General features: G+C 39.8%; 1 long non-coding RNA gene and 1 pseudogene across 1 annotated transcript in view; both read right to left on the bottom strand.

The window, feature by feature from the left end:
* LOC108177348 (ubiquitin-conjugating enzyme E2 variant 1-like) overlaps positions 1-6,564 on the bottom strand; it is a 32,512-nt pseudogene extending 25,948 nt beyond the window's left edge.
* LOC149126563 (uncharacterized) overlaps positions 1-13,637 on the bottom strand; it is a 43,660-nt gene extending 30,023 nt beyond the window's left edge. Inside the window, exons 1-2 of the long non-coding RNA XR_016233426.1 lie at positions 13,467-13,637; positions 13,000-13,068 (exon numbers count right to left, since the gene is read on the bottom strand). This is a non-coding gene — a long non-coding RNA (uncharacterized LOC149126563). The remainder of the gene's footprint in view (positions 1-12,999; positions 13,069-13,466) is intronic.
* Positions 13,638-22,340: the final 8,703 nt, after the last annotated feature.

The following is a 22,340-nucleotide window of genomic DNA, read 5'->3' as shown; positions in this document are numbered from 1 at the left end:
CAACTAGTACAACAGGAAACTGGGATAGTGACTGAAGTGAAGAATTCAATAGATCAAATGAAAAACACAATAGAGAGCCTTACAAACAGAATGGGAGAAGCAGAAGAGAGAATATCGGACTTAGAAGACAGAGAACAGGAAAGGATACAGTCAGACCAAAGAAAAGAAGAGGAAATTAGGAATCTAAAACATATTGTCGGGAATCTTCAGGATACTATTAAAAAACCCAACATTCGGGTTCTAGGAGTTCCTGAAGGCATGGAGAGGGAGAAAGGATTAGAAGGCCTTTTTAGTGAGATATTAGCAGAAAATTTCCCAGGTTTGGAGAAGGACAGAGAAATCCTAGTACAGGAAGCTCACAGAACCCCTAATAAACACGACCAAAAGAGACCCTCACCACGGCACGTTGTAATTAAACTCTCCACAGTGAAACATAAAGAAAAGATCCTAAAATGTGCAAGAGAGAAACGTCACATTACTCTCAGAGGATCTCCAATCAGACTCACAGCTGACTTCTCATCAGAAACTCTACAAGCTAGGAGGGAATGGCAAGATATAGCCCAGGTACTAAGAGAGAACAACTGCCAGCCCAGAATATTATATCCTGCAAAGCTATCATTTGTGAATGAAGGTGAAATAAAGACTTTTCTTAACAAACAGAAATTGAAAGAATTTGTTGCCACTCGTCCAGCCCTGCAAAAGATGCTTAAAGATGTGTTACACACAGAAACAAAGAAACACGGTCATCAATATGAAAGAAGGTAAAGGAAGGAAACCAAGGAAGGAAAGCTCACAGCAAAAGATCACAGGGAATTCAAAGCATATATTAGAACTTATCTTTGGCAAATGGCAGGGCAAAGTTACCACTTATCATTAGTCACATTGAACGTGAATGGCCTGAACTGTCCAGTTAAAAGACACCGTTTGGCTGACTGGGTTAAAAACAAAACCCATCTATTTGCTGCTTACAAGAAACACATCTTTCCAACAAAGATCCATACAGACTGAAAGTGAAAGGCTGGAAAAAGATATACCATGCCAACAGAAATGAAAAAAGAGCAGGCGTAGCCATCTTAATATCAGACACCATAAACTTTACCACAAAAACCATTAAGAGAGACAAAGAGGGACACTACATAATGATTAAGGGATCAATTCAACAGGAAGATATAACAATTATCAATGTATATGCACCTAACTACAGGGCACCGGTTTATCTAAAAGATTTGTTAACGGACTTAAAGGGAGACTTAGACCCCAATACAATAGTACTGGGGGACTTCAATACTCCACTCTCAGAAATAGACAGATCAACAGGACAGAAGATCAACAAGGATACAGTAGATTTAAACGACACTATAGCCCAAATGGATCTAACAGATATATACAGAACTTTCAATCCTACAGCTAAAGATTATACATTCTTCTCAGCAGTACATGGAACCTTCTCTAGGATTGACCACATACTAGGCCATAAAGCAAGTCTCAGCAAATTCAAAAGAATTAGAATCATACCATGCAGCTTCTCAGACCATAAAGGAATGAAGTTGGAAATGAACAACTCAGGAATCCCTAGAGCATACGCAAACACATGGAGATTGAACAACATGCTCCTGAATGAACAATGGGTCATAGAAGAAATCAAAAGAGAAATCAAAAACTTTCTGGAAGTAAATGAGGATAACAGCACAACATACCAAAACTTATGGGACGCAGCAAAAGCAGTGTTAAGAGGAAAGTTTATATCAATAGGTGCCTACATCAAGAAATTGGAAAGGCACCAAATAGATGAGCTTTCTATTCACCTCAAGGATCTAGAAAACCTACAGCAAACCAGACCCAAATCTAGTAGGAGAAGAGAAATAATTAAAATCAGAGAAGAAATCAACAGGATTGAATCAAGAAAAACATTACAAAAAATCAGCCAAACGAGGAGCTGGTTTTTTGAAAAAATAAACAAAATTGACACCCCATTGGCCCAACTAACTAAAAAAAGAAGAGAAAAGACCCAAATCAATAAAATCAGAGATGAAAAAGGAAATGTAACAACAGACACCACAGAAATAAAAAGAATCATCAGAAATTACTACAAGGACTTGTATGCCAGCAAACAGGGAAACCTATCAGAAATGGATAGATTCCTGGACACATGCAACCTACCTAAATTGAACCAGGAAGACATCGAAAACCTAAACAGACCCATAACTGAGACAGAAATTGAAACAGTAATAAAGGCCCTCCCAACAAAGAAAAGCCCAGGACCAGATGGATTCACTGCTGAATTCTACCAGACATTTAAAGAAGAACTAACTCCAATTCTTCTCAAACTATTCAGAACAATTGAAGAAGAGGGAATCCTCCCAAATTCTTTCTATGAAGCCAGCATCACCTTAATTCCTAAGCCGGGAAAAGATGCAGCACTGAAAGAGAATTACAGACCAATATCCCTGATGAACATAGATGCAAAAATCCTCAATAAAATTCTCGCCAATAGAATGCAACAACACATCAGAAAGATCATCCACCCAGACCAAGTGGGATTTATCCCTGGTATGCAGGGATGGTTTAATGTGCGCAAGACAATCAATGTGATACACCACATTAACAGACTGCAGAAGAAAAACCATATGATTCTCTCAATAGATGCCGAGAAAGCATTTGATAAAATACAACACCCGTTCATGATGAAAACTCTAAGCAAACTGGGTTTGGAAGGAACATTCCTCAATACAATCAAAGCAATCTATGAAAAACCCACAGCCAACATCCTATTGAATGGGGAAAAGTTGGAATCATTTCCACTGAGATCTGGCACCAGACAGGGATGCCCACTCTCTCCACTGCTATTCAATATAGTTCTGGAGGTTCTAGCCAGAGCTATTAGGCAAGAAAAAGAAATTAAAGGGATACAAATTGGGAAGGAAGAACTCAAACTATCCCTCTTTGCAGATGACATGATTCTTTATTTAGGGGACCCAAAGAACTCTACCAAGAGACTATTGGAACTCATAGAAGAGTTTGGCAAAGTAGCAGGGTATAAAATCAATGCACAAAAATCAACAGCCTTTGTATACACAGACAATGCCATGGCTGAGGAAGAACTTCTAAGATCAATCCCATTCACAATAGCTACAAAAACAATCAAATACCTTGGAATAAACTTAACCAAGGACATTAAAGATCTCTACGATGAAAATTACAAAACCTTAAAGAAAGAAATAGAAGAGGATACCAAGAAATGGAAAAATCTTCCATGCTCATGGATTGGAAGAATCAATATCATCAAAATGTCCATTCTCCCAAAAGCAATTTATAGATTCAATGCAATACCAATCAAGATACCAAAGACCTTCTTCTCAGATCTGGAAAAATTGGTGCTGAAATTTATATGGAGGCACAAGAGACCTCGAATAGCTAAAGCAATCTTGTACAACAAAAACAAAGCCGGAGGCATCACAATACCAGATTTCAGGACATACTACAGGGCAGTTGTAATCAAAACAGCATGGTACTGGTACAGAAACAGATGGATAGACCAATGGAACAGAATAGAAGCACCAGAAATCAACCCAAACATCTACAGCCAACTTATATTTGATCAAGGATCTAAAACTAATTCCTTGAGCAAGGACAGTCTATTCAATAAATGGTGCTGGGAAAATTGGATTTCCATGTGCAGAATCATGAAGCAAGACCCCTACCTTACACCTTACACAAAAATCCACTCAACATGGATTAAAGACCTAAATCTACGACCTGACACCATCAAGTTACTAGAGAACATTGGAGAAACCCTTCAAGATATTGGCACAGGCAAAGAGTTTCTGGAAAAGACCCGGGAGGCACAGGCAGTCAAAGCCAAAATTAACTATTGGGATTGCATCAAATTGAGAAGTTTCTGTACTGCAAAAGAAACAGTCAGGAGAGTGAAGAGACAACTGTCAGAATGGGAAAAAATATTTGCAAACTATGCAACAGATAAAGGGTTAATAACCAGAATCTACAAAGAGATCAAGAAACTCCACAAAAACAAAACCAACAACCCAATTAAGAGATGGGCCAAGGACCTCAATAGACATTTTTCAAAAGAGGAAATCCAAATGGCCAACAGGCACATGAAAAAATGTTCAAGGTCATTAGCAATCAGAGAAATGCAAATCAAAACCACAATGAGGTTCCACCTCACCCCGGTTAGAATGGCTCACATACAGAAATCTACCAACAACAGATGCTGGAGAGGATGTGGGGAAAAAGGGACACTAACCCACTGTTGGTGGGAATGCAAACTGGTCAAGCCACTATGGAAATCAGTCTGGAGATTCCTCAGAAACCTGAATATAACCCTACCGTTCGACCCAGCCATCCCACTCCTTGGAATTTACCCAAAGGAATTTAAATTGGCAAACAAAAAAGCGGTCTGCAGCCTAATGTTTATTGCAGCACAATTCACAATAGCTAAGACCTGGAACCAACCTAAATGCCCATCAACAGTAGACTGGATAAAGAAATTATGGGATATGTACTCTTTAGAATACTATACTGCAGTAAGAAACAACGAAATCCAGTCATTTGCAACAAAATGGAGGAATCTGGAACACATCATGCTGAGTGAAATAAGCCAGTCCCAAAGGGACAAATACCATATGTTCTCCCTGATCGGTGACAACTGACTGAACACCAAAAAGGAAACTTGTTGAAGTGAAAGGGACACTATGGGAAACGGTGACTTGATCAGCATAGCCCTGACTGTTAATGAACAACTTAATACATTATCCCTCTTAGTAGTTTTTTTGTCTGTTCTACTTAATATGACTGATTTAATTCTGTAATTAATACACAGTTATTCTTAAGTGTTGAAATTTAACTGAAATGTGATCCCTGTTAAACATAAGAGTAGGAATAAGAGAGGGAAGAGATATATAATTTGGGACATGCTCAAGCTGACTTGCCCCAAATGGTAGAGTTAGAAATATACCAGGGGACTCCAATTTAATCCCATCAAGGTGGCATGTACCAATGCCATCTCACTAGTCCAAGTGATCAATTTCAGTTCGCAATTGATCATAATGAAAGGACTAAGAGTCAAAGGGAGCACATAAACAAGTCTAGTACCTGCTAATACTAACCGATAGAATAAATAAAGGGGAGAGTGATCCAACATGGGAAGTGAGATACTCAGCAGACTCATAGAATGGCAGATGCCCTAAATAGCACTCTGGCCTCAGAATCAGCCCTAAAGGCATTCAGATCTGGCTGAAAAGCCCATGAGAGTATTTCAGGCATGGAAAGCCAAGACACTCTGGCAAAAGATTCTGTGAGTGAGATCTCAGTGGAAAGAACAGGTCTTCAAAGAAGGAGGTACCTTTCTCTGAAGGGAGGAGAGAACCTCCACTTTGACTATGACCGTGTCTAAACAAGATAAGAGTCGGAGAACTCAAGGGGCTTCCATAGCCTTGGAAACTCATGACTGGAGCATAGGGAGATTACTGATGCCATAGACAGGAGTGTCAATTGGTAAAGTCAACAACAGGAGTCACTGTGCACTTACTCCTCATGTAGGATCTCTGTCCTTAATGTGCTGTGCATTGAGATTTAATGCTATAACGAGTACTCAAATAATATATTTCACTTTGTGTTTCTATGGGGGTGCAAACTGTTGAAATCTTTACTTAATGCATACTAAACTGATCCTCTGTAAAAAAAAAAAAAAAAAAAAAAAAAAAAGAAAAGAAAAGAAAAGAAACTATCAACTCCCAACTTGACTCTCACTGGGATTAAACATGACAATAGGTCTGATCTGATTTCATCATCATTAAAAAAAATCATCTATTATTTTTCACTTTATGTTTCTGTGTGGGAGCAAACTGTTGAAATCCTTACTTAATGTATACTAAGCTGATCTTCTGTATATTAAGATAATCGAAAATGAATCTTGATGTGAATGGAAGGGGAGAGGGAGTGGGAAAGGGGAGGGTTGTGGGTGGGAGGGACGGTATGGGGGGGAAGCCATAGTAATCCATTATTCGTACTTTGGAAACGTATATTCATTAAATAAAAGTTAAAAAAAAAACAAAAAAAAAAAAAACAAAAAAACAAAAAAAGAAAATGGTTGAACTTTTTTAAAAACATCTATACTCATCCATTCTCCTGCATTAAATATGTCTAATCTCAAACTCTATGTAAAACACCTCACAAGAAAACCACATTGTGTTTAAACATGCTTTATGGGTACTCAATTCAAAAAATCCCAATTTAAAACATATTTCATTATTTGAATTTCCATGTTTTGTTTTTACTTACAACATAATTAAATACACAATTAGGAAAATCATGTTTGAAAAAATTCTGAGTCCTTTTCGTTATCCTATGTCAGGCTAAGTGAAGATCAGTGCTATCAGTAATAGCGTCTAATGCTTCCTCTGTTCCTTGCATTGGCAAGTGGATTTAAGTATCTAAAAGGTGTCTTTCAACAAATGAGGTGTTGGCTGTTCAGCTGTAATTCTCTTTTCCCTGGTGGCTACTTACCATCTGGCAGGCTCTACTGATGGTGTTGGCAAGGTTCATCTTTCTCAGAGTGGCTGGAAATGTACAGCCTGTTACTCAGTGACTGCCAGCAAATAAAGAACTTCTCTTGTTTCCTATTTGTCTTTAGTTGCCAAATGAACATGTTACTCTAATATCTAATAGCCTTTACCAGCTGCTAGATTCTGTTCTTTCCAGTTATGATTACTTGGACTTTCCAACTTCCATATTGTCTTGCCATTTTCAAAGCGGGGGCCCCAGAGACATTTCAAAAGAATCACAAAACTATTGCCTCAGAAACCTCACTAAGATAAAACTTCCATAGTCGAAGCAGTCAAATCCGCCATAGTCCAAAATCGCAATATCTTGACACAGCAACCTGTCACCTGAAGATTCTTTCCCCTGAGTTTTGGAACACTCTCTAATGCTCTTGTTTTCTTTTTCTTCTTAATTCAGATCTGCTACAGTATGAATGTGTTTGCCCACTGCAAGATTAATGCTGGAACTTGGTCTCCAATGTAAGAGAATTGGGAGATGGGACTAACAGGAGGTGTTTGAGTCATGAGGATTAATGCCTACAAAAAAAAGGGCTCTTAGAAATGTGTTCATGCACTTCCAGTCTTCTGCCATCTTGAAAGCAGAGATCAGACCCTAACTAGACACCAAGCCCATTAGCACCTGGATCTTGGGTTTCCCAGACTACAGAACTATGAGAAAGTAAATTTTCATTCTTTATATATTACCCCTCTATTGTGTTATAACAACACAAAACAGACTAAGACAAAGTTTTCACACAAGGGTGTGGGTGATCCTGTGCCTGGCTGGAAGACTGCCTACCTAGCCTATGCAGATTCCAGAGGGCATGGCATACCATGCCACCCAGGAAAAACCCTGGTTGAGGACTCAGCACACTGAGACCCACATACGACCTGACTGCTGGCAGGTAGTAGGGACCCCAGGCACATTTTTCCCACCTCCAATTCCAGCTGAGGGGCCTTGTAACCATCTGTTAAACAACTCCTGGATGTGGGCAAGTTGTGTAAGACAGCTCTAGGAGCTATGTGACCTATAAGACAATTGGTAAGGGGCTTTGGCGCCACCACTCCTTCTGCTCAATAGAATTTCTGTTTCTACCCTGTGCTATTTCTCCCCTTTGCCTACCCTATAAAAGCTTGAACCTGATTGCTAATAAATGGACATGTTCACTTAAACTGTCTTGGGTGTTTCTTGTTAAAAATGTTATTGTCCCACCATTCTTTCATTCATTATTGAAGTGAAGGATCAATAAACTTCAGGAAGGTTTTTTTTTTTCTTGTTTTTTAAGTACCAGGGATGGACAGTCAGGTGGATATGAGGTGAACACCCTGAAACTGGTATGCATCCTGACTGACAAGTGCCATTCAATTTAACTTAGTGACTCTATCAGTCATTAAATATTTTGCTATCATCCATTTTCATACAAATATTTTTGTTTACTGTTAATAAAATTTTAAGTCCTAAGTGTCTTGACTGAGTCATCCAGTAAATTATTTCCCATACTGAGGTCCAAGATATACTAGCCATTTGATATTTTCCATCAATCTGTTTATTTCCAACCAATAATTTACCCATACATATACATATAGACCTCTTCATACTAACCACCACATACATAGGAATATTACTATGTACATTAATACTGAGATTATTGAATCTTACACAAAAATACAGATTTTCCTTAAAGAACTAAATACTTTTAAAAAACAGATAGTACATGCAGGGGCTGGCCTGACATGCCCGTGCCCATTTTGGTTGTAACTATTATCTTGATCTTTGGGTGACACTGACAGTCATCACAAGCCCCTTTTGATATACAAAGCCATTAAGATTAACTGCTGCTCATACCTGACACTTGGAATGTCTCTCACTCGACATCTGGAATGTTAGTATTTCTTGAAAAACTCCAAGTGCCTTCCAGTTACGCATGGGTGATCTTTGTCTTAAATAATCCTTTTTCTGCTGCCTCATGGCATGAGGATCTGCTTGCTGCCACCTCAGACTAAGCAACTGTGCCTAAATCCCTAAAAAATTACTCTGCATAATCCTGGATTTTTCTGCTCCTTTCTTCATTTTCAAAATGCCTTCTGCCTTTGGCAGAATTTTCCTACACAGTATAATATGAAATATGTCTGAAATTTAAGCTCCCTAAGGTCATATAATTAGTTGTTTTCTTTATTGGAAGTGTATTTTGTTGCTTAAAAAATTCATAGTTTCTACAGTTTAACTAGGATATGGCTCCTGAGCTCATCCAAACAATTAAGTCTGAAAATCATGGATTAATGGTACTAACAGAGTGGAAACCACATTGGATGAGGGCAGATCTTCCGTATTCAGCTATTGCTTCAAATGCCAAACTCTTGTGGAAATACCTTCACAAGCAAACCCAGAAATAATAATACCCTAATGAGAGGTCTGGACTACCAGAATTTCTCAAGTATATGGGGAAAACATGAGCCTCCCAGGGTGGAGCCTGAGTCCCTAAACTTGACAAGTTACCTTTTGCCTGCTATTATTAAATCCTGGAATTATATTTATAATATTCATTGCCGTTTGGAATATTGATTAGATAAAATTATTTATATACTTTTTATCACAGAAGATGGACAGAGACTGATATTTTATATTCTGTATTTTTTTCCTAAGGTAATATTCTAAAATCATTTTAACAACAAATATATGTTGTGTACCTACTACATGTCACATGCTGTTCTAGGATCTTTGGATTTATCTGTTGGTAAAACAAATATCCCTAATCTGTAGTTATTATATTCTAGTTGGAAAGATAAATAATAAAATAAACGATAAAGGAAATGGAAAGAGTGGGTAAGACAAAAGGTTTGATGGTAACATTGGAAACTGGTCAGGAAGTTGGATATATATATATATATAGAGAGAGAGAGAGAGAGAGAGAGAGAGAACCTATCCACTGGTACACTCCAAAAATGCACACAATGCTGTTTCACATGAGTAGCAGGACTTCAGTCACTTGAGCCATTACTGCTTACTTTCCAGGATCCACATTTACAGGAACCTGGAATCAGAAGCTGAATAGAACATGGACAATTTAATTGCTAGGCCAAATCATTCCCCCTGCCTTGAAAGCAAAACCGTGTTTAAGTGGATAACCCCAAGTGGTCTCAGAATTATTTTTACAATAGCACATAAAGAACCCATTACATATGTTTTATCAAAAGTCAATAAAACATGAAATACTTAGTAGTTACTTTGTATTTCCAAAATATGCTATAGATTAATCATCCTAATTAATGTATTTTGTAACCATTAAATCAGACAAAAAAAATATGGCAGGTGACCTACTGATAATAGTGTTTAAGAATCTCTGTTTATCCTGAGCAGAGTTCACACAGCAATGTATAAACATTTTGAAGATGAGTACTTTAATAGTCATCAGTCACACTTCATTAAATGCTTAGTTTTTGGAAAGCACTTGAATAGATTAAATAACTGGCAAATGGTAAAACCATTTATAATTAAGAACACAGCTTTAACTCACTTGTACTTAAGTGAATTAAGTATTGAATTCACTTGTATTTGCACTTAAGGAGATAGAGTCTCATTATTGCCACTAAAGAGATAGAGTCTCATTATTGCCACTCTGATCTGATTTCAAAATGGATAATAATTAAGGAGGTAATACAATATTAGGGCTAAGCACAGAGTTTTGGCTTCAGGGATACTGACAATACCATTGGCTAGGTATGTGCCATGGGACTAAGATAACATTACAGTTTCTTCATCTATACAAATAATGTGAAAGCAATTACTAGTCTTAAGATTGATTTGAGAAGTATATGATGTAAATCCAAGTAAACTGTCTAGAATATCAATGCTCAATACATTTCAGGCATTATTTTTTTTTTTTTTTGTGACAGGCAGAGTGGACAGTGAGAGAGAGAGACAGAGAGAAAGGTCTTCCTTTGCCGTTGGTTCACCCTCCAATGGCTGCCGCGGCCGGCGCGATGTGGCCGGCGCACCGCGCTGATCCGATGGCAGGAGCCAGGTACTTCTCCTGGTCTCCCATGGGGTGCAGGGCCCAAGTACTTGGGCCATTCTCCACTGCACTCCCTGGCCACAGCAGAGAGCTGGCCTGGAAGAGGGGCAACCGGGACAGAATCCGGTGCCCTGACCAGGACTAGAACCCGGTGTGCCGGCGCTGCAAGGCGGAGGATTAGCCTAGTGAGCCGCGGTGCCAGCCTTCAGGCATTATTATAATCTGGATATTCATTATCATAGAAATCTTGCAAGAGATAAAAATGAAATATTATAAGTGACTTTAATTGGAAAAAGCTTTGATTTCAGGAACATATCATGGCAATTAAAGTAGTAAATTTTAAAATCCTAAAAAGGCTTAAATTGTTTTATAATAAGGAGAAATAGATACCAACCTCCAATTGACTTTTTTTTTTCTTTATTTATTTGACAGATAGAGTTAGACAGTGAGAGAGACAGAGAGAAAGGTCTTCCTTCCATTGGTTCACCCCCAAAATGGTTGCTACAGCTGGAACTGTGCTGACCCAAAGGCAGGAGCCAGGTCCTTCCTCCTGGTCTTCCATGCAGGTGCAGGGGCCCAAGCACTTGGGCCATCCTCCACTGCACTCCCGGGCCACAGCAGAGAGCTGGCCTGGAAGAGGAGCAACCAGGACTAGAATCTGGCTCCCATATGGGATGCTGGTGCAGCAGGCGGAGGATTAACCAAGTGAGGCATGGCGCCGGCCTAGTCTTTATTAATTGGTATATAGCAGTACTGTTCCTTTTGAATATTGGTTACACGTGGATTTTTAATTTAAATTACAGAGGCAGATTGAAAAGGAGAGAGTCTTACAGAGACATAGTAAGATCTTCTACACACTGGTTCACTCCCCAAATGTGACAATAGCTGGGGCTGGTCCAGGTCGAAGCCAGGAGCCCTGAACTCAATCCAGATCTCCCATATGGGTGGTAGGGATCCCATGACTTGAGCCATCACCTGATGCTTCCCAGGGTGCATATTAGCAGGAAGCTAGAATCAGAAGCATAACCAGGACTCGAACTCAAGCTCTCCAAGATAGCACACAGGTGTCCCAAGCAGCATCTTAACTGCACCAAACACCCACCTCATTTCATTAAGTATTTCTGAGTCATAGCTTGGTAATGTGAGATGAAAGTAAGTTCTGTAAGCAACTGAATGTTCTTGCCACTGATCTTTCTTGTGATTTATCAGCAAATTTACTAACTTTTCTTCTGTCATCTCTATTCTGCTGTTAAGATGATACAATGAATAGTTTTATTCAGATATTCTATATTTCAATTTTGAAACTTTCAGTGTGTTCTCTTTTTTTAAAAGACTTATTTATTTGAAAGGCAGAGTTGAAAGAGAGAGAGAGAGAGAGATTGTCCGTCCATCCATCAGTTTTCTCCCAAAATGTCCACAAAAGCTGGGGCTAGGCCAGGCAGAAGCCAGGAGACTGAAACTCCATCTAGTGAGTGCAGGGGCTCAAGGAATTGGGTCATCTTCCACTGCTTACCTAGGCACAAAAGCAGGGAGCTGAATGGGAAGTGGAGCAGCCAGAATACCAACCAGCACCCTTCTGGGCTGCCAGCGTCACAGATGTAGGCTTTAAATACTGCTTCACAATGTCAGCCCCAGCTTTGGTCTTTCTTAAAACTTTTGTTTCTCTGTTTAAAATTTTTTGTCTCTTTGAATATTGAAGCATACTTTCTACCATATCATTGAGTACAGTTTTAATAGCTACTTAAAAATTCATTTTTTTTTTGACAGAGTTAGAGAGAGAGACAAAGAGACAGAGAGAAAGGTCTTCCTTCCGTTGTTTCACCACCCCCAAATGGCCGCTATGGCCGGTGCTGCACTGATCTGAAGCCAGGAACCAGGTGCTTCCTCCTGGTCTCCCATGCGGGTGCAGGGCCCAAGCACTTGGGCCATCCTCCACTGCACTCCCTGGCCACAGCAGAGAGCTGGCCTGGAAGAGGGGCAACCGGGACAGAACCGGCACCCCACCCGGGACTAGAACCCGGAGTGCCAGTGCCTCAGGTGGAGGATTAGCATAGTGAGCCGCTGCGCCAGCAAATTCATGTTATTTTTAACATCATGGCCGGTTCCATTGTCTTTTTTCTTTAAATAGCCTAGATTTTATTGCTCTTTGTCAAGAACTTTTTGAATTTCAGCCTGATATGGTGAATAGAGACTGAATTCTGTTACAGTCTTTTGATGAGTATTGTCTTTTTATGTTCTGTAAGCCAATTGATTGAATTAAACTGCAAATTCTGTCTCTTGAAATACAGCCCAAATCTTAGTGTAGTTTTTTTTTTTTTTAAATCCTTAAATATCCATCTTTAGTCTACCATGCACAATGTAATTCAGGGGACAGCCATCAGCCAGAGATTCAGGCAGAGTTTACACAAAGAATTGCTTTTTCCTACCTCTCTAGATCTCTTCTTTCTGCAAGTCCACTCTGTTTCCAGTGTCTTTGGCTGCTCTGAAATTTGTTTCTGGACAACAGGAATGAAAGTCTCTGTAAGAGTTTCAATCACCTTCCTCAGCACTGACCAGAATCTACTCTTCTAAAATCCGTAAAGTCTTGGAAACTCTCATTGTATCATTCTTTTGGCTCGGTTATTAACCTTACAGAATCTGCCTTTGTTTCCTGTCCAGTGCCTTCATGTGATCGTTATTGTATGTTTCCCAGAATTTACATCTGTTTTGGGCATACCAGATGCATGAAAACCACTAATTATTAAGTATAATTTTACTTGATCACTCAATACACAATTTGGGCAGGATTAGTGGTAATGAGTGGAAAGATATTTGGAACAGTCACCTTTTCCAAGAGAAAGGAACTCTAATTCAATGGTGTTGCCTTTTAGAACACTAATTGGACTGTGCTTACCAGTGAGTAGGTCGCTGCCACAGGTTAAGCTGCCACTTGGAAGAGCAGCACGCTATATCAGAGTGCCGGTTTTGAGTCCTGGGTTCTCCATTCTGATCCAGCTTCTGATGAATGTACCTGGGAAAGCAGCCATGATGGCCCAAGTAATTAGGTCTCTTCCACCCACATGGGAGACCCAGATGGAGTTCCTGGCTCCTGGCTTCAGCCTGGACCAGCCCCACCTGCTGCAAGCATTTAGGGAATGAACCAACAGAAGCAAGATAAATCTCTCTTCTTTCCCCTCCTGCACCCTGTTACTCTTTCAAATAAAAAATCGTTTAAGAAGTCATCCTGACTATTTAAATTGAGCTGATGTCAAATTCTAAACCACTCTGCTTTCTTTCTCTTCCTTCTTTCTCAGGAGCACGTGGGTACTTTCATTGGTCCATTTTCAGGTGTTTAGTTGGGCCGAGACATGAGATTTGTGGAAGAAATGACTTCACATCAAAGTGATGTAAATCTGTCTTGGAAAACTTAAGATCCTTATATAGAATTTTGGAGATATGTATCTTTGACCATTTTTAAAAATTGTATTATTTTTGAACGGCTGAAGTAACAATGTTTCAAAAAAGTGCCTCCATTCGGAGAGGCAGGCCCGACTTCCGTAAAAGCAGCCTCACTCTGGGGAAACCGAAAGTTACAACAGAACAGCTGGCTAGCGTTCACCTTATAAGGAAATCCCCTGGGTCTGACCCAATCAGGAACAACCACGTTGGATCAGGAAGTACCACAGGTGACCCCAGCCAATCCACTGTTACCCCACACCCCTTGATGACCTAACGAGGCTTTAAAAGAGGCTCCCAAGCCTGGTTCAGGGCCTTCCTCTGCCCTCCGCTGCGCGGTGGAGGAGAGGGGTGCCTGCTGCAGCTTGTACCTCCGAGATAAACCTTGCTCTTTCATTTCGGTGTGTTCAAGTCTCTGGCGGCGTTTTGGGGATCTGATGATCTGGGCACAACAATTTTACAATTTCCCTTACTAAATTCACAGAAAGAAGAGCTATTTAGCCAGCAAAATTTGGATGTTTTGAATCCCTGGATCAAAAAGGAATGATTTAATAGTCCTTTAAAATTTCTCATTAAGGTCCTAAGTAGTGAGTCAGGGGATGTGACAAAAAGTGTGGGATGTGGGGAAGAAAGCCAAGAGGAACATAGTAGACAAAATCTTATTATGAGAGCTCAAAACACCAGAGAAACTAAACAGAGGGTCATTTATTATTATTATTCTTTAGGTCTTATTAATCAAATAACACCCAAGACCCCACAATAATTTGCAGTGCGACCAGAACCCAGAAGGGCTCTCTCAAGCCCAGCAGTTTCCTTATAGTATCCCTACTCGTGTCCCTATGAGCAGTCTGTGAAGTCTGGACTCCTCAAGTGAATACTTGCTGCTGAAAGGATTATGAGTCTCAATATTGTATTTCAATCCCCAAAACAAAATCCTTGTCAACTAAGATCAGTTCATCATTCTTGAAACTTCTATTTATTAAGTAAATCCTGTATTAAAACAAGTGATTGCCAGTGCTATGGTGCAGTGGGTTAACGCCCTGGCCTGAAGCACCCGCATCCCATATGGGCTCTGGTTCAAGTCCCAGCTGCTCCACTTCTGATCCAGCTCTCTTCTATGGCCTGGGAAAGCAGTAGATGGCCCAAGTGCTTGGGCCCCTGAACCTGCGTGGGAGATGCAGAAGAAGCTCCTGGCTCCTGCGCAGCTATGCTGTTGCAGCCAATTGTGGAGTGAACCAGCAGATGGAAGACCTCTCTCTCTCTGCCTCTCCTCTCTCTGTGTAACTCTGACTTTCAAATAAATAAATAAATAATTTTTTTAAAAAAAAGAAGTGATGGCTTATTTTAAAAGATTATTTTGTCTTCCATGTGAGTACCATTACTACCTTTCAGAAACAGTGCTTTAAACTCAGCTTATATCTTGGTCAATTCTTGGTTATTTCCCCCTCAATATTGAGAACGTAAATATTTAGTTTATAAATCAGCTCGTTCTGCTTCCTGATCATTTGTAATAAGCAGTGGGAGTATGTCTTCATATAGGAATATCATCTATTTTGGAGATGGTCTAAAAAACAAGGGACAACCTGAGGAGAGTGATTTTTTACATGGGCTATATTAAATGATTATAAATCAAATGAAAATACATGGTCATGCCAAGACTGGTATGCAAATGTTCATATCAGCTAATTATTAAATTAAATTTGAAACAAACCAAATTCCCATAAACAGATGACTAGCTAAATTAATTCAATTATTATATATTTAATGGAAACTCATTAACCAATAAAAGAATGAGCTACTAATACACATAACATGATGAATCTCAAAAGCATTATGCTAAGTGAAAGAAGTTCAATTGAAACAGTATTACTGGGGCCTGCGCTGTGGTACAGCTGGTTAAAATCTCTGCCTGCAGCACCAGCATCCCTTATGGGCACCCCTTTGAGTCCCGGCTGCTCCACTTCCTATCTAGCTCCCTGCTAGTGTGTCTTGGAAAGTAGCAGAGGATGGCCCAAGTCCTCGGGCCCCTCTCTCCCACATGGGAGACCCGGAGGAAGCTCCTGGCTCCTGGCTTCGGATCCGCTCAGCTCTGGCCCTTTGTGGCCATTTGGGGAGTAAACCAGCGGATGAAAAGACCTCTCTCTGTGTCTCTACCTCTCTCTGTAACTCTGTCTTTCAAATAAAATAAAATAACCCTCTTAAAAAAGCAGTATTGCTGTAGGATCCCATTAATATAAAATTCTAGATTACAGAAAACTATAATGAATTGCTGGGGGTGGGGAAGAAAATACAAAGGCTTGGATTTGGTGTTGTTTGTGCAAGTATATGCATTAGTTAAAACTCATCAAACTATGTACTTACAATTTGCATTATTAAATATAAATAATGCTTCAATATAAAGCATTTTTTAATTTTAATTTTTTTATAAAACTTTTTTAGAAACAAGTGATTATGAAAGACTTTAAAGTCAGAAGCACAAGTCCTGTAATTTTGATCATAATTTTTTTTAAAATTTGAATTTTAGGGCTCTCTGCTAGAAAGTCTTTCAAGATCACATGATGAAAAGAGAAAGGGGGGCAGATATGTCTAATTTTGGAAAACAATGTCCAAAGTTGCTTATGAGTCCCATTTCACCTTCTCAGAGCATGTGAAGAAGAGAGTATACAGCTCTTTTAATTAGTCTTTCTGCCAATGATGCTTCTATTGTCTGCATGGTGACAGGGCTATAAGTGTGAGAGATGTAGTACTGTAGAGTAAAGAATACTATGGCATCTGCAGGAGACAATGACTGATATTGCATCGTTGAACCTGAGAAATGTTGCCCCTCACTATCACTGGATATAGACAGCCCCACTTATGTAATAAATAAATAATAAATAATAAATCTTTTTATAAATAATAGATATTATGTTATAATATATAAATAAATATAATTAATAAATAAGTTATAAATAAATAAATGTATATATTGTGTCTTATTTGCCTTTGGTACCTCATATCATCTCAAGGATGTGAGTTGTATTTTTTATTGTATGCAACAGAAAATATGCTTTTTCCATATTTAAAAAAATATGAGGCCGGCACCGCGGCTCACTTGGCTAATCTTCTGCCTGCGGCGCTGGCACCCTGGGTTCTAGTCTTGGTTGGGGTGCCGGATTCTGTCCCGGTTGCTCCTCTTCCAGTCCAGCTCTCTGCTGTGGCCTGGGAAGGCAGTGGAGGATGGTCCAAGTCCTTGGGCCCTGCACCCACATGGGAGACCAGGGGGAAGCACCTGGCTCCTGGCTTTGGATCGGCACAGGACGCTGGCCGTGGTGGCCATTGGGGGAGTGAACCAATGGAAGGAAGACCTTTCTTTCTGTCTCTCTCACTGTCTAAATCTGCCTGTCAAAAAAAAAAAAAAGAAGTAAAAAATATGAAATATATTTTGTCATATACATATAACAAAGTGAATGCCAACTTGGTTAAAAAGAGTATGTTTTATATGAATCAGTGCTTGATTTCTGTTAATAATGTGAAATAACAGTAATAATAATAATGTTAATACAAAACAAACAAGCAAAAAATATCTGTCCCAGGCCAAGTTGTTAAAAAAGTGCTCAAGAAAAGTAATTTACTTCAAAGTTCCAGGGCTTCATGTTTGTTACCAGAAATAGCTCATGTTTCCTGCCTTTTTAACTCATTGTATCAGAGACATCTACTCTACCATGTTTATTGAAGCTATGTTCACAAAAGCTAGAACACAAGTTAACCAAGGTATCAATCATCAGGTTAATGGATAAAGAAAATGTGGTCTAGATACACAATGGAATGCTATTTAACCATAAAAAAGAATAAAATCCTGTCATTTGCTGCAAAGTGGATGGAAATGGAGAATATCATGTTGCATGAAATAAGCCAACATAGCATGTTGTCCTTCATATTTGAGAAATAAAAATTTTTAAAAAGCCACACTCCGAACATAGAATGTTGATTACTAGATGCTGTGAGGAATGAGAGAGATAAAAATAGTTTGGATTTAAAAAATAGGAGAAGCTCCGGCGCCGCGGCTCACTAGGCTAATCCTTTGCCTGCGGCACCAGCACTCCAGATTCTAGTACCGGTTGGGGCGCCAGATTCTGTCCCAGTTGCTCCTCTTCCAGGCCAGCTCACTGCTGTGGCCCGGGAGTGCAGTGGAGGATGGTCCAAGTCCTTGGGCCCTGTACCCGCATGGGAGATCAGGAGAAGCACCTGGCTCCTGGCTTCGGATCAGCGTGGTGCGCCAGCCACAGCACACCGGCCGTAGCGGCCATCTGGGGGGTGAACCAATGGAAAAGGAAGACCTTTCTCTCTGTCTCTCTCTCTCATTTTCCAACTCTGCCTGTCCAAAAACAAACAAACAAAAAAATAGGAGAAGCTTGGGGATGGCGCTGTGATGTGCTAGGTTATGCCTCCACCTACAGTGCCAGCATCCTTATATGGGTGTGGGTTCGAGTCGCAGCTATTCCACTTCCCACCCAACTTTCTTCTAATGGCCTGGGAAGCAATGGAGGATGGCCCATGTCCTTGGGCCCCTCCAGCCATGTGGGAGACCTGGAAGAAGCTCCAGTCTCCTGGTTTTGGATCTGCTCAGCTCTGGCTGTTATGGCCATCTGGGGAGTGAACCAGCAGGTGGAAGCTCACTCTCTCTCTCTCTCTCTCTCTCTCTCCCTCCCTCTAGCTGTAATTCTACCTCTCAAATAAATAAATAAATCTTAAAAAAATTAGGGAAAGGTGGGTATGGTTCATTACCATAGTTGTGAAAAATACACTAATATGAGATATTAATAACAGGGGAAGTGGAGTGAGGGGTATAAGGGAACTCTGTATTGTTACCTCACAATTTTTGTTTTGCAAATTTAATACTGTTCTGAAATAAAATATTTTAAAAATTTATTTTGTTAAAATTTCCCATGCTTTTCCTACCCCACCTCAACAGAAGAGTTAATTCTGAGACAGTTTTGGTACAATTTTATTCCAATAGAACCTTTTCCCATTCTAATTCTAAGGACTTTCTTTCTATAATAAAGTTCCTTAAATAGTTTGATAGCTTTAAAATGTTAGTGAGATAAGAGAGCACTTCAAAAAGTACATGAAAAGGCATGTATGAAAGAACTGTGCACAGTACTCAATATTTTGCATCAAAGTAAACCTATCCTTTATTTATTTATTCATTTATTTATTTATATTTGGATGACAGGGAGCTACAGAAAGACAGAGGCAGAGGCAGAGATAGAGATCTCCCATCCTCTGGTTCACTTCTGAAAGGGTTGCAATGGCTGAAGCTGGGCCAATCCAAAGCCAGGAGCCAGGAGCTTCCTCTAGGTCTCCCACATGGGTGCCATCTTCCAAGGACTTGGGCCATCTTCCACTGCTTTCCCAGGCCATAGCAGAGAGCTGGATTGTAAGTGGAGTAGCCGGGAGTCAAACTGGCACCCATATACGATGCCAGCACTTCAGGTGGTGACTTTACCTACTACTCCACAGCACCAGCCCCTAAACTTATCTTTTTTTAAAAGATTTATTTATTTATTTGAAATTCAGAATTACACAAAGAGAGCAGGAGAGGCAGAAAGAGAGAGAGAAGTCTTCCATCCATTGGTTCACAGCCCAACTGGCAGCAATGGCTGGAGCTGCACCAATCCAAAGCCAGGAGACAGATGCTTCTTCCAGGTCTCCCACATGGGTGCAGGGGCCCAAGGACTTGGGACACCTAATACTGCTTTCCCATAGCAGAGAGCTGGAATGCTATGGGACTTGAACCAGCGCCCATATGGGATGCCAGCACTGTAGGTGGCAGCTTTATCCACTATGCCACAGTGCTGGCCCCTAAACCTATTTTTTAATTCCTTTATTCCATGAGCTTTTTGACATGTCTCTGTATAATATTATTTATACTGCTTAATTAACATTGCAGTCTTTGTTATGCATGTCCCATCTTCATCACAGCTTCATATGTTCTCATAACAGATTTCTGTCTTAGTATGTATTTTCACCCATGGTAAAAGATGTTTTGGATAGTGAAATGTAAATATTTTATGACAAATATTTCTTCCTTCTGCCTTGCATTTTTAAAGCAATTCCCCCATAATCATTAAAATGATATTTTACAGGGGCCAGCACTGTGGCGTAGTGGGTAAAGCTGCCACCTGCAGTGCCAGCATCCCATATGGACGCAGGTTCGAGTCCTGGTGTTCCACTTCCAATCCAGCCATCTGCATATGGCCTGGGAAAGCAGTATTAGATGGCCCAAGTCCTTGGGCCTCTGCACCTACATGGGAGACCTGGAAGAAGCTTATGGATTCGGATCAGCTCAGCTCCAACCATTGCAGCCAATTGGGGAGTGAACCAGTGTATGGAAGACCTCTCTCTCTCTGCGTTTCCTTTTCTCTTTGTAATTCTGACTTTCAAATAAATAAATATATAAATCTTTAAAGATAAAGTGACATTTAGAAATGATAGCAAAAAATTTGCTATATGTCAGCTGTTAGAACTTAATAAAAATCTTATTCTGATTATTTGAAAGTAGATCTACTTTTATACTAATTTATAATACTATAATCCTGCATTAACTGAGTAATAAAGAGTAATAAAATAATAAACTTTATTACAGGGTAATAAATTTATACATTGGCTATCTAGGTTTGGAAATGCTGAAAAGCTATTCAACTACCCAGTGTATTGGAGAGTGAATGAGTTCTATAAATTGTTCACAAGTTTTTATACTTCTGTAAGATCATCACTCTTTAAAAGCTAAGTAAAGCGAACCAAAATCCAACTGCTCCAAGACCAGGTCACAAAAAGCAAACAACCATACTTCCTTTGACCTTTAGCTAAATCCTCTTCTCTGTTCCCACCTGGCCCACCCATAGAAACAGCTATGTAAGACTTGATCAGGCCAGTGCCGCGGCTCTCTAGGCTAATCCTCCGCCTTGTGGCGCCGGCACACCGGGTTCTAGTCCCGGTCGGGGCACCAGATTCTGTCCTGGTTGCCCCTCTTCCAGGCCAGCTCTCTGCTGTGGCCAGGGAGTACAGTGGAGGATGGCCCAAGTACTTGGGCCCTGCACCCCATGGGAGACCAGGAGAAGCACCTGGCTCCTGGCTTCGGATCAGCGTGGTGCACCAGCCGCAGCATGCTGGCCTCGGTGGCCATTGGAGGGTGAACCAACAGCAAAGGAAGACCTTTCTCTCTGTCTCTCTCTCTCACTGTCCACTCTGCCTGTCAAAAAAAAAAAAAAAAAGACTTGATCAGGCCCAGCATAAATACCCCATTATCAGTGTTAGTGTTCAGACCACAGCTTGGATTTACACAAACCTATTCTGGCCAAGAACCTTCTTGGACAACTTCCTAAATTATCTGTTTGTCATTTAAAACCCACATTATTTTATTTAAATTGTCACATTATACATTGCTTGCTGCAAATAATCCATGCTTTTAAAACTGCAGTTTTTTTAAAAAGTATCTTGGTCTTGCCTTCTCCCATTCTGATTCACTTAAGAAATTACTTTCCACCCTCTCATACTGAGGTAAGCAAAATGAGAAAGCAAGTCATAGTTATTTAGATCTGAATCTATATCTGATGTATATCATTTAAAACTAGTAAAACTGTTTTCAGACAGCCAGTATATCATGAATGAATTTTTTTTATCCCAGTTGACTTTTCAATAGGCTGTGATGTCTTTGTTTTGCATCATGTAATTATCTGCCACTCACACAGAAATGCAAAATCATATGAAGTGCAAAATTCAATGTTTTCAGTCGGTTCTAAGAGTGGCAAGGTATGGTAATTGCTGAAGCTAGATTTTGAATTCCTGGTGGTTCAGTATAGAATTCTAATTGTAGATTTGAAAATTTCCACATTAAAAATTAAATTTAGAAAACAGAGAGAGGGTTCTCTGAGTACAGCAAATCACTTTGAATGATACCATTTCAATAAGACCCATGGAAAAATAGCCTTTATACACCCACTTCTAGTGTTGATAAACTGGAGCAGATTTACTTCCTATTTCCAGATATCTGTAGTCTGGACCCCTGCAGAAATGAGAATCTTAAGAAATTAGCAGATCCAGAATTCCTTTCCTAACCATGCTAATTGGTGTGAACAGAGCTGTTCTCACCCTATGCCTGTGCTTCTCACTCTTCATTCCATATTAAACTGTGGCAGAGGTGATAGGTAACAGGGCAATCTGTTCTGGCATAAACTTTGACCTTCCCAGATTTACTACAAAAAAGAAAAAATAATAAGTACTATTTAAAAAGACTTGAATCTATCCTATTTAATTATTGGGATTTTGATCCCTAATTCTGTGTACTTGA

The sequence above is a fragment of the Oryctolagus cuniculus genome, chromosome 5 (assembly GCF_051225735.1).
Source record: "Oryctolagus cuniculus isolate XC-2025 breed Fujian yellow rabbit chromosome 5, ASM5122573v1, whole genome shotgun sequence".
NCBI lineage: Eukaryota > Metazoa > Chordata > Mammalia > Lagomorpha > Leporidae > Oryctolagus > Oryctolagus cuniculus.
This window is presented reverse-complemented; position numbering and strand designations above follow the sequence as displayed.